This window comes from Kogia breviceps, chromosome 4 (assembly GCF_026419965.1).
Source record: "Kogia breviceps isolate mKogBre1 chromosome 4, mKogBre1 haplotype 1, whole genome shotgun sequence".
NCBI lineage: Eukaryota > Metazoa > Chordata > Mammalia > Artiodactyla > Physeteridae > Kogia > Kogia breviceps.
The window spans coordinates 39,158,303-39,172,251 of record NC_081313.1 but is presented as its reverse complement, the minus strand read 5'-3'; the positions used below and the strand labels follow the sequence as shown (position 1 = coordinate 39,172,251).

Below are 13,949 nucleotides of genomic sequence, written 5' to 3'. Positions count from 1 at the left end.
CCCCCCCCCACACACACACTTCAGATGCCAGTCACAAGTCCGGATTGTCACTGTGCTTTTGACTAACTGGCTATAGATCGGAGGTTCCAACAGCCCCTTCCTTGCAAGCCCCTGAGCTTGCAAAACTCAGAGAAGTATTTTATTTACTAGATTGCTGGTTTATTATAAAAGGATATAACTCAGGAACAGCCAGAGGGAAGAGATGCATAGGACAATGTATGCGGAAAGGGCTTGGAGCTTCTGGCCCTCTTTGAGTGGACCACTCTCTCCAAATCTCCATGTGTTCACCATCCTGGGGGTTCTCTGAATCTCATCATTTTTTCTGTGGCCACACCACTTGGCTTGCAGGATCTTAATTCCCTGAGCAGGGATGGAACCCGGGCCCTTCGTAGTAAAAGCGCAGAGTCCTAACCACTGGACCACCAGCGAATTCCCAACCTCATCATTTTGGTTTTTTATGGAGACTTTATTATGTAGGCATAATTGATTAAATCATTGGCCATAGGTGATTAAACTCAACCATCAGCCCTTCTTCCCTCTAGTAAGTTGGTGGGGGCCAGGCCAGGGGATCGAAAGTTCTAATACTAAAATCACTTGGTTGGCTCCACTGGCAGCCAGACCCCATCCTTAGGTGCCTTCAAAAAATCACCTCATTAGCATAAAGCCAGTTGTGGTGACAGGGGCTTGTTATGAATGACAGGACACCCATTTCACCTTTGTGCTTCTGAATCTATTTCAGGAACTGAGGACAAGAGACCAAATATTATAATAAAAGGTGGTCCCACTGTTCCTATCACTCAGAAAATTTCAAGAGTTTTGGGAACTGTAAGCCAGGAACCATGGATGAAGACCAAATATATATGAGGAATATATTTCAGTCATCCGAATGACCAAACATATATTTCTTATAAATCACAGTATCACACAGGTTGATGAGTAATGATAGTTTATACACTCATGTAATCATCATCTCAGTCAAAATATAGAATACTTACATAATCTCAGAACAGTCCCTCCTGTCAATTTTGAGCTAACCCCCCTCCCAGATTTCACCCAAGACAACAACTGATTTTTGTTACTATAATATAAATTTGTCTTTCCTAGCATTTTGTGTAAGTGGAATCATATAATATAAACTTTTATGTCTGACTTATTTCACTTATCATGATATTTTCTGAAGTTTTTTTTATTGTGATAAGAACACTTACATGAGCTCTACTCTCCTAACAAAATTTTAAGTACAAAATACAGTATTGTTAACTATAGGTACAGTGTTGTACAGAAGATTTCTAAAGCATATTCATATCTTGAATAACTGAAACTTTATACCCTTCAAATGGCAACTCCCCATTTCCTTCCTTGCTCCCCAACCCAGTCTCTGGTAAACACCATTCTGATGTCTGTTTTTATGAGTTTGACTATTTTAGATACTTCACATAAATGGAATCATGCAATATTGGTGCTTTTGTGTCTGGCTTATTTCACTTAGCATGTATTCCAAGGTCATCCATATTGTCTCATATGGCAATATTTCCTTCTTTTTAAGGCTGAATAGTGTTCCATCATGTGTATATACCACATTTTCTTTCCATCAGTGGACATTTAGGTTATTTCCATATCTTGGCTATTGTATTATTATATTATTACTGCTGTGAACATGGGAGTGCATATCTCTTCAACATTCTGATTTCAGTTCTTCTGGATATTACCCAGAAGCAGGATTGCTGGATCATATGATAATTCTATAATTAGTTTTTTGAAGAACTTCCATACAGGTTTTTTATAACACTGTACCATTTACATTTCTACCATTTAAAAAATTACTGAAATTAATGAATATTTAGCAAAGTCACAGGATATAAGATCAATATACAAAAATTAATTGTATTTCGGTATCTACCAAAGAACAATTAGAAAATGAAATTGAAAATTAACAACAGTTTTAAGACCCATTAAAAATAATTAGGAATTAGTATAAAAATATATATGCAAATATCAACACTTGAAAGCAGAAAGTATTGCTAAGAGAAATAAAGAAGATCTAAATAATTTGAGGGATATATTATGATCATGAGTTGGAAAAACTCAAAATTGTTAAAATGTACATTTCCCACAATTTGATGTGTAGAATAAAATCAATCTCAACCAGAATTTGATTATAAAAATAAAAATGTTTTTATTTCATTCTCATTTTTTGAAGGGTATTTTCTCAAGCTATAGAATTTTTTTTAACATCTTTATTGGAGTATAATTGCTTTACAATGGTATGTTAGTTTCTGCTGTATAACAAAGTGAATCAGCTATAGGTATACATATATCACCATATCCCCTCCCTCTTGCATCTCCCTCCCACTCTCCCTATCCCACCCCTCTGGGTGGTCACAAAGCACTGAGCTGATCTCCTTGTACTATGTGGCTGTTTCCCACTAGCTATCTATTTTAGATTTGGTAGTGTATATATGTCAGTGCTACTCTTTCACTTTGTCCCAGCTTACCCTTCCCTGTTCCTGTGTCAAGTCCATTCTCTACCTCTGTGTCTTTATGCCTGTCCTGCCCCTAGGTTCATCAGGACCTTTTTTTTTTTTTAGATTCCATATATATGTGTTAACATACAGTATTTGTTTTTCTCTTTCTGACTTACTTCACTCTGTATGACAGACTCTAGGTCCATCCACCTCACTACAAATAACTCAGTTTCATTTCTTTTTATGGCCGGGTAATATTCCATTGTATATGTGGGCCACATCTTCTTTATCCATTTATCTGTCGATGGACATTTAGGTTGCTTCCATGTCCTGGCTATTGTAAATAGAGCTGCAATGAACATTTTGGTACATGACTCTTTTTGAATTATGGTTTTCTCAGGGTATATACCCAGTAATGGGATTTCTGGGTCATAAGGTGTTTTAGTTTTTAAGGAACCTCCATACTGTTCTCCATAGTGGCTGTATCAATTTACATTCACACCAACAGTGCAAGAGGGTTCCCTTTTCTCACCCCCTCTCCAGCATTTATTGTTTGTAGATTTTTTGATGATGGCCATTCTGACCTGTGTGAGGTGATAACCTCATTGTGGTTTTGATTTTCATTTCTCTAATGATTTGTGATGTTGAGCATCCTTTCATGTGTTTGTTGGCAATCTATATATCTTCTTTGGAGAAATGTCTATTTAGGTCTTATGCCTATTTTTTGATTGGGTTGTTTGTTTTTTTGATATTGAGCTGCATGAGCTGCTTATATATTTTAGAGATTAATCCTTTGTCAGTTGCTTCATTTGCAAATATTTTCTCCCATTCTGAGGGTTGTCTTTTCATCTTGTTTATGGTTTCCTTCACTGTGCAAAAGCTTTTAAGTGTAATTAGGTCCCATTTGTTTATTTTTGTTTTTATTTCCATTTCTCTAGGAGATGGGTTGAAAAGAATCTTGCCGTGATTTATGTCATAGAGTGTTCTGCCTATGTTTTCCTTTAAGAGTTTTATAGTGTCTGGCCTTAAATTTAGGTCTTTCATCATTTTGAGCTTATTTTTGTGTATGGTGTTAGGAAGTGTTCCAATTTCATTCTTTTACATGTAGCCACCCAGTTTCCCAGAACCACTTATTGAAGAGGCTGTCTTTTTTCCATTGTATATCCTTGCCTCCTTTGTCAAAGATACGGTGACCATATGTGCATGGGTTTATCTCTGGCCTTTCTATCCTGTTCCATTGATTTATACTTCTGTTTTAGTGCCAGTACCATATTGTCTTGATTACTGTAGCTTTGTAGTATAGTCTGAAGTCAGGGAGCCTGATTCTTCCAGCTCCATTTTTCTTTCTCAAGATTGCTTTGGCTACTTGGGGTCTTTTGTGTTTCTGTACAAATTGTAAAAGTTCTTGTTCTAGTTCTGTGAAAAATGCCATTGGTAGCTTGATAGGGATTGAACTGAATCTGTAGATTGTCAAGCTATCGAATTTTTTTTAAGGTGACTTTTTTTTGGGGGGGCGGTACGCAGACCTCTCACTGTTGTGACCTCTCCCGTTGCGGAGCACAGGCTCCAGACGTGTAGGCTCAGCAGCCATGGCTCATGGGCCCAGCTGCTCCATGGCATGTGGATCTTCCAGGACCGGGGCACGAACCCATGTCCCCTGCATCGGCAGGCAGATTCTCAACCACTGCGCCACCAGGGAAGCCCAAGGTGACATTTTTAGCATTGGTTTTCAGCAGTTTTAATAAGAATTGCCAAAGTATGGTTTTCTTTGTGCTTAACCTTTTTGAGGTTTGCTGAGGGCTTGAATCTCTAAGTCAATTTTTCATCAAATTTGGGAAAAGTTTGGCCATTATTTATTGGAACACTGTTTTCTTCATTTCTTCACTTTTTTCTCCTGAGGCTTTTTAAAAACATGTATTTTAATCATTTGTTTTTGTACCTGGATTGCCTGTTCATTTTTCCTCAATTTCTTTTCTTTTTTAGATTGTATTATTTCTATTGATCTTTTGTAGAGTTCAGAGACTCTTTTATATGCCTCTCCAATCACCCGTCAAGCACTTTTAGTGAATTTATTTCATCTCTTTTATAATAGTTTTCAGTTTTAAAATTTCCTTTCGACTCTTGTTTTATGGTTTGCGTTTCTCTGCTGGTATTCCCTACCTGTTCCCTCACTAATTCTCTGACTATATATTCCCTTATTTCTTTAAACATATTTATAATAGCTTTTAAAAAAATGTTCCTCTAAATCCAACATTTGGGCCATTTTAATATTACTCTGGAATATTTTTTCTTGACTCTAGGTCACATTTTTCTATTTCTTTGCATTTAGTTATTGATTTGCCTTTTATTTTGTAGATGATATAGAGATTCTAGTTCTATTTTCTTCCTCTGAAGCATTTTGATTTTTCTTCCTGTGGTTATTTCTAATAAATGGCTGATCATCTTGATCTTGTTTTATGAGCAGTTCTGCAGAAATCTGAATTTTCTCAAACCCCTCTTACTTAGAGGAACTCAACCTTCCAAATCTGTCTTCCCAGAAAATCTTTCCAGGATTCAAATTTAGACTCTGTTAGAGAAGGAGTAGAACAGGCTTTACTTTAGGACATGGCCCTTACTGTTAATTCATAGCCTTTCTGATTTTTATGCTGGTGCCCAGATTTTTCAGTTTTCTAGGATGTTAAAAATGTCTCCACTTTGCATGTGCTTGACCTGCCTTGTCCCCAGCACTGTTTAATCTATATTGCCTCTGTGCTATTCTGTTACAAGCCTACCACAGCCACTCTTTGCTATATCTTATGTAGTTTTGCCTGCCCTTAGCCAAGGATTCACAGAAAAGCCTCGCACAATTTCCTCCTGTCTCTGTCTGCATAGATCTCTGCCATCTAGAGGTCTCTCCGGTGCTTCAGCTGCTCCTAACTTTGTAGGGCTCTGCATGGACCCTAGGTTTTTGTGCTTATGGTCAAGAAATTGTTCCCTGGTGAGGTCTGGGTGATCATAGGATCAAATCATAAGTTTCTCTTTCTTTGAGAATTATAGTCTTGTTCTGTTGTTGCAATATCTGGAAACAGATATTGTTTAAATATCTGATGAAACTGTTTCATCTGTTATAGTCTTGATTGGGAAAGCTAGTCTAGTACTAGCTACTGTTATAGCCAAAAAAAAAAAAAAAGTCTGTATTTATGGTTTGAGCATTTTTTCACTTTTCAATAGGTAGTGAACATTTTTCCATGCCAACATGATTTTTTAAAATTTGCACAGTATTCCATTATAAAAGTGAATTAGTTTATATAATATATCCTCTGTGTTTGGGGGTTCAATTAAATTTAATACTTTTTAGTGTCTTCTATGTGCCATGCATTGGACCAAGAGTTTTACAGAGCAAGCTCATTTGATTCTTGCAACAAACCTGTGAAGTAGGGGCACAAAACTGAATTTTCCAAATGAGGAAAAAAGCATAGAAAATTAAAATAATTTACTCAAAATCACCAAATTAGTAAAGTGAAGCTGAGATTTAAGTCTAATTATAATATACAATTCAACTCTCATGTGTTTAACTCAATATCAGAAATCTCTTTGATGTATAAAATAATGGTATACATTTAATTAAAAATTTATTAATACAGAGATTTAAATTTTTTATAGTTTAACTGGTCATAAGTGTTTCAAACTCTGTGACTTGCTGGTTTATATCTTTTGCTCCCTTTGCCTTGAGATACTCATGTTTTATTTGTTTCTAAGAACTCTTTGTGTATAAATTGCTATCTACCAATCAATTCTTATACACTACCTATGCTTTTTTCAAAAAGAGTTGATCATATTTTAAAATTATATAAATGTTTACCTGTATGTTTTTATGGTATTTTTTGTTTTTTTGTTTCCTTTACGTTTTTTTTTTTTTTTAAATAAATTTATTTGTTTTGGGCTGCATTGGGTCTTCATTGCTGTGCACGGACTTTCTCTAGTTGCAGTGAGCAGGGGTTACTCTTCCTTGCGGTGCACGGGCTTCTCATTACGGTGCCTTCTTCTGTTGTGGAGCACGGGCTCTAGGCGCATGGGCTCAGTAGTTGTGGCTTCGGGTCTCAGCTGTTGTGGCTCTCGGGCTCTAGAATACAGGCTCAGTAGTTGTGACGCACGGGCTTAGTTGCTCTGCAGCATGTGGGATCTTCCCAGACCAGGGCTTGAACCCCTGTCCCCTGCATTGGCAGGTGGATTCTTAACCACTGTGCCACCAAGGAAACCCCTATTTCCTTTCATTTTAACCATTAATTTTTTCTTTTAACAAATCAGTAACTAAAAAGATATCATTGGTTTAAAATTAGAATAATTATATTTATAAAATATTTAAATATTTGTACGTATGTTTCTGAGCTTTCTATTTTTTTTGTTGTTGTTGTTCTGGTTGATTATATTGTCACTACTTTAGTGTACAATAGTACATTTCTTTATTTTAATTAAATATCCTTTTATGAGGGTTGTTGTGAGTGGCTCTGAGGAAGGCCAGTTTTGAGGGCGTCTTGCACTAGCTGAGGGGACACCTCAGGAAAGATGGCGGAGGAGATTCTCGCAGCACCAGCCTGCTGGCTGCAGAGACTGCAAGTCTGGAAGAGTAGCTTCAAAGATGGGGAGAAGTTATGCTGATGGCAGATGAAGTCCTCCAATGGGGAAGAGCCTGGTTTCCACCTGCCATCATGGGTGTGGTTTCTTTGGTGTTTCTGACTATCTACTATCTAGATTCATCCATTCTGTCAGGTGTTTCCTGTTTTGTTATGTTTTTGTGCTTGGCTGACTACCTTGTTCCCATTCTAGCACCTAGAATTTTTGGCTCCAGTAAATGGACCACTAAGCAACAGCAGAGAGTCCTTGAAATTTGCAGCAATCTAGTAAAAACTCGATGCAGAGCTGTGGGCTGGTACAAACACCTCTTTACGCTAAAGAAAGAAGAGTCTAAAATGTACTTCATGACCATGATCATTTCTCTTGCTGTGGTTGCTCAGGTGGAACAGCAAGTCCACAACCTCCTTCTCTCCTACCTGATAGTGACTTTCTTATTCTTGCTTCCTGGACTAAACCAACATGGAATCATTTCAAAGTACATTGGAATGGCCAAAAGAGAGATAAACAAGCTTCTCAAACAAAAAGAAAAGAAAAATGAATAATGCATCTGCTTTATTCAGTGTGATTAATGGTGTATACATTGTCCTTGGGGACAGTGTCTGTTATGCTGTCTGGATACAAAAATGTTACAGATGTAGCTCTTTGCTGTCCCTCATTCTGCCCTTAGTAGAAATTCCAACTTGCCAAGTAAGGCTTTATGCCCAGTGTCTTCATGGGTGTGTTCTCATCAGCTGGCCTTATATGGACAACTCATTCATCATTACCACTTGTTTTGGTTTTTCTTACTCAGGGTTAATTGAACTCTTACTTTTAAAATAATATAGTGGTGAACTTCATCCTTTAGTACAGTTAACAGTGGCTTGGGATAACTGTTCAAGTTGATCTTTCCTTTAGCTGGATACAAGATCATGGTCTATGACTACAGGAAGCTGGTTCTACTGTCTGCTTCCACAGTCTGCTTAAACAACAGTCTGGTTTCGTGAATATAGAAACCAAGTTTACCACTTCTGATGAAGAGAACAATTAAGATTCATTCCTCATTCTGTTTCGATACTGTGGGAGAAGAATCCTCATGGAATAAAATGAACCTAATTCCATGGCCTAGTATGTGTTGGCTTCTCCCTTGTGCAGAATTTAGCAATTTGTTGGAAACATGCCTCCCAAATGGGGAATCTGACAGGCTTAGAACTCTTGTTTCCTTGTACTTAAACTTAAAGTTAGTACATCCTTAAAGGCTTTTTAGTAGCAGGCTTATACAAGATGGTATTTAGGATTTTTAGCATACTTTTAATTTCAGATTTTCAGCTAACTGAAACTAAAGTACATAATAGGTTAAGAGTCATGTCTATGACCTTCATTCCAAGACCAGCCAATAAAGAACAAAACTCATCCTGTGTTTAGTCAAGATTCATTTCAGTAGAAAATCCTACTAGTTTTTCAAGACCAAAATAAGCCTTTAAAGGTGAGCCTCAAGTTTCTCATTTTATGGTAACACTGGCTGCTTTTGGTGCCCATAGATGGAGTAGTTGAAACTGTAGGAATGAACTTCTGAGGGCTGGAAATGTGACATATTGGGGAACAATTCTTAAACTGATTAACTAGCTGAAATATAGTTGTGTGAATTTATTGCACTGATGCTATAAAACCTGGACCTTGTGGTATATCTGTTGCTAAAGAAAAGTTGTTTTCTCCCCTTCAGTATTGCTGTAAACAGTGGCACCATGTAGCATATGTTTGACTTTTCTTTTTTAATATTTCCTATACAAACTACCCTAATTTACATGTGTTTCCTCATTGTAAATAAGCTTGTCTTCCTATCTGGATTTTTGTGTGTTTGTGTGTTCTACCAATTAACTACTTTTGCAGTTTTAATCCTGTATTATTTCTTTTACTTATTTTGTATAAAAGGGGAAAAATTTAAAAAGCTGGAATCCAAACAAAAAAGGATATTCTTTTATCTACCTTATAGATTTTGTTATATTGTCTTCTTATTAGTTATTCTGTGTATTTTGTATTTGAAGAAAATCCTCTAAAAGCTTTCTTTCTTTTTTCTTTTTGGCCTCACTATGTGGCTTGTGGGATCTCAGTTCACTGATTAGGGATTGAACCCAGGCCACGGCAGTGAAAGCCCGGATCCTAATCCTAACTAGGCTACCAGGGAACTCCTGAAGCTTTCCTTTTTAATTTATGTAACTTGGCACTTTTGTTTATGTCTTTTTACTAATTCTTAATCTTATGTTACAGATGCCCAAACAAGTATCATAAATTTTGCTATTTGATTGTAGCTTATATTACATACTCAATTTCCATAACTATACAATGAGTTAGTAGAAAGACTATAATTCCTGCTTGAAGAGCACATTATTTAAGTTATATATCTGAAATATAAGCATGTGAATTAAATAAATAAGTCCTGGGAATGTAATGCACAACATGGTGACTATAGTTAATGATACTGTATTGTATGTTTGAAAGTTGCCAAGAGGAGACCTTCAAGATAGTGGAAGAGTAAGACATGGAGATCACCTTCCTCCCCACAAATACATCAGGAATACATCTACATGTGGCACAACTGCTACAGAACACCTACTGAACGCTGGCAGAAGACCTCAGACCTCCCAAAAGGCAAGAAACTCCCCATGTACCTGGGTAGGGCAAAAGAAAAAAGAAAAAACAGAGACAAAAGAATAAGGACGGGACCTGCACCAACCAGTGGGAGGGAGCTGTGAAGAAGGAAAGGTTTGCACACACTAGAGGCCCCTTTGTGGGCGGAGCCCGTGGGTGGCAGAGAGGCGAGCTTCAGAACACGCGGAGGAGAGCGCAGTAACGAGCGTGGAGGGCAAAGCGGAGAGGTTCCCGCAGAGAATTGGTGCTGACCAGCACTCCCAGCCCGAGAAGCCTGTCTGCTCACCCCACCAGGACGGGCGGGGGCTGAGAGCTGAGGCTTGGGCTTCGGTCGGATCCCAGGGAGAGGACTGTGGTTGGCGGCGCGAACACAGCCTGAAGGGGTTAGTGCGCCACAGCTAGCTGGGAAGGAGTCCGGGAGAAGTCTGGAGCTGCCGAAAAGGCAAGAAACCATTGTTTCGGGATGTGCAAGGAGGGGGGATTCAGAACACCGCCTAAACGAGCTCCAGAGAAGGATGCGAGCTGCGGCTATCAGCGTGGATCCCAGAGACAGGCATGAGACACTAAGGCTGCTGCTGCTGCCACCAAGAAGCCTGTGTGCGAGCACAGGTCACTCTCCACACCTCCCCTCCTGGGAGCCTGTACAGCCTGCCAATGCCAGGGTCCTGGGATCCAGGGATAACTTCCCTGGGAGAACACACGGTGCGCTTCTGGCTGGTGCAGTGTCAGGCTGGCCTCTGCCGCTGCATCCTCGCCCCTCCTCCGTGCCCCTTCCTTCCCCCGGCCTGACTGAGCCAGAGCCCCCAAATCAGCTGCTCCTTTAACCCTGACCTGTCTGAGCGAAAAACAGATGCCCTTAGGTGACCTACATGCAGACACAAGGCCAAATCCAAAGCTGAACCCCAGGAAATGTGCGAACAAAGAAGAGAAAGGGAAATCTCTCCCAGCAGCCTCAGGAGCGGCGGATTAAATCTCCACAATCAACTTGATGTACCCTGCATCTGTGGAATACCTGAATAGACAATGAATCATCCCAAAATTGAGGCAGTGGACTTTGGGAGCAATGATATATATATATTTTTTCCTTTTTCTCTTTTTGTGAATGTGTATGTGTATGCTTCTTTGTGTGATTTTGTCTGTATAGCTTTACTTTTACCCTTTGTCCTAGGGTTCTGTCTGTCCATTTTTTTTTTTTTTTTAGTATAGTTTTTAGTGCTTGTTATCATTGGTGGATTTGTTTTTTGGTTTGGTTTCTGTCTTCTTTCTTATTTTTTTCTATTTTTATTATTACTCTAATTTTTAATAATTATTTTTTATTTTAATAACTTTATTTTATTTTTTTCTTTATTTCTTTTGTTCTCCCTTTTCTTCTGAGCCATGTGGCTGACAGGGTCTTGGTGCTCCAGCCAAGTGTCAGGCCTGTGCCTCTGAGGTGGGAGAGCTGAGTTCAGGACATTAGTCTGCCAGAGACCTCCCGGCTCCACGTAATATCAAACAGCAAAAGCTTTCCCAGAAATCTCCATCTCAACGCTAAGACCCACCTCCACTCAATGAACAGCAAGCTTCCATGCTGGACACCCTATGCCAAACAACTAGCAAGAGAGAAACACAACCCCACCCATTAGCAGAGAGGCTGCCTAAATTCATAATAAGGTCACAGACACCCCAAAACACACCACCAGATGCAGTCCTGACCACCAGAAAGACAAGATCCAGTCTCATCCACCAGAACACAGGCACTAGTCCCCTCCACCAGGAAGCCTACACAACCCACTGAACAAATCTTAGCCACTGGGAGTAGGCAACAAAAACAATGGGGAATTATGAACCTGCAGCCTGTGAAAAGGAGACCCCAAGCACAGTAAGTTAAGCAAAATGAGAAGACAGAGAAACACAGCAGATGAAGGAGCATGGTAAAAACCCATCAGACTAAACAAATGAAGAGGAAATAGGCAGTCTGCCTGAAAAAGAATTCAGAGTAATGATAGTAAAGATGATACCAAACCTTGGAAATAGAATGGAGAAAATACAAGAAATGTATAACAAGGACCTAGAAGAACTAAAGAACAAACAAACAATGATGAACGACACAATAAATGAAATTAAAAATTCTCTAGAAGGAATCAATAACAGAATAACTGAGGCAGAACGGATAAGTGACCTGGAAGATAAAATAGAGGAAATCACTACTGCAGAACAAAATAAAGAAAAATAATGAAAAGAATTGAGGACAGTCTCAGAGACCTCTGGGACAACATTAAACACACCAACATTCAAATTATAGGGTTCCCAGAAGAAGAAGAGGAAAAGAAAGGGACTGAGAACATATTTGAAGAGACTATAGTTGAAAACTTCCCTAATATGGGAAAGGAAATAGTTAATCAAGTCCAGGAAGCACAGATAGTCCCATACAGGATAAATCTAAAGAGAAACACACAATGACACAGAGTAATCAAGCTATCAAAAATTAAATACAGAGAAAAAATATTAAAAGCAGCAAAGGAAAAACAACAAATAACATACAAGGGAATCTCCATAAGGTTAACAGCTGATCTTTCAGCAGAAACTCTGCAAGCCAGAAGGGAGTGGCAGGACATATTTAAAGTGATGAAATGGAAAAACCTACAACCAAGATTACTCTACCCAACGAGGATCTCATTCACATTTGATGGAGAAATTAAAACCTTTACAAACAAGTAAATCTAAGAGAATTCAGCACCACCAAACCAGCTTTACAACAGGAAGCACAAGAGAAAGAAAAGACCTACAATAACAAACCCAAAACAATTAAGAAAATGGTAATAGGAACATACATGTCGATAGTTACCTTAAATGTAAATGGATTAATTGCTCCAACCAAAAGACATAGACTGGCTGAATGGATACAAAAAGAGACCCATATATGTGCTGTCTACAAGAGACCCACTTCAACCTAGGGACACATACAGACTGAAAGTGAGGGGATGGAAAAAGATATTCCATGCAAATGGAAATCGAAAGAAAGCTGGAGTAGCAATTCTCATATCAGACAAAATAGACTTTAAAACAAAGACTATTACAAGAGACAAAGAAAGACACTACATAATGATCAAGGGATCAATCCAAGAAGATATAATAATTGTAAATATTTATGCACCCAACATAGGAACACCTCAATACATAAAGCAAATGCTAACAGCCATAAAAGGGGAAATTGACAGTAATACAATCATAGTAGGGGACTTTAACACCCCACTTTCACCAATGGACAGTTAATCCAAAATGAAAATAAATAAGGAAACACAAGCTTTAAGTGATACATTACGCAAGATGGGCTTAATTGATATTTATAGGACATTCCATCCAAAAACAACAGAATACACTTTCTTCTGAAGTGCTCATGGAACATTCTCCAGGAAAGATCATATCTTGGGTCACAAATCAAGCCTTGGTAAACTTAAGAAAATTGAAATTGTATCCAGTATCTTTTCCAACCACAAAGCTATGAGACTAGATATCAAGTACATGAAAAAATCTGTAAAATATACAAACACATGGAGGCTAAACAATACACTACTAAATATCCAAGAAATCACTGAAGAAATCAAAGAGGAAATCAAAAAATACCTAGAAGCAAATGACAATGAAAGCATGATGACTCAAAACCTATGGGATGCTACAAAAGCAATTCTAAGAGGGAAGTTTATAGCAATACAATCCTACCTCAAGAAACAAGAAACATCTCAAATAAACAACTTAACCTTACACCTAAAGCAATTAGAGAAAGAAGAATAAAAACACCCCAGGGCTTCCGTGGTGGTGCAGTGGTTGAGAGTCCGCCTGCCGATGCAGGGGACACGGCTTCATGCCCAGGTCTGGGAGGATCCCACATGCCGCGGTGTGGCTGGGCCCGTGAGCCATGGCCGCTGGGCCTGTGCGTCCAGAGGCTGTGCTCCCCCACGGGAGAGGCTGCAGTGGTGAGAAGCCTGCATACCGCAAACAAACAAACAAACAAAAAAGTTAGCAGAAGGAAAGAAATCATAAGGATCAGATCAGAAATAAATGAAAAAGAAATGAAGGAAATGATAGCAAAGATCAATAAAACTAAAAGCTGGTTCTTTGAGAAGATAAACAAAATTGATAAACCATTAGCCAGACTGACTCATCAAGAAAAAAAGAGAAGACTCAAATGAATAGATTTAGAAATGAAAAAGGAGAAGTAACAACTGACAGTACAGAAATACAAAGGATCATTAGAGATTACTA

General features: G+C 38.5%; 1 long non-coding RNA gene and 1 pseudogene across 1 annotated transcript in view; both read left to right on the top strand.

Annotated features, from left to right (window-relative positions):
* The window catches only part of LOC131756154 (uncharacterized), a 1,089,329-nt gene that overhangs the window by 641,851 nt on the left and 433,529 nt on the right, over window positions 1-13,949 (top strand). The window lies entirely within an intron of this gene.
* LOC131756153 (ADP-ribosylation factor-like protein 6-interacting protein 1 pseudogene) lies at window positions 7,067-7,645 on the top strand (annotated as a pseudogene).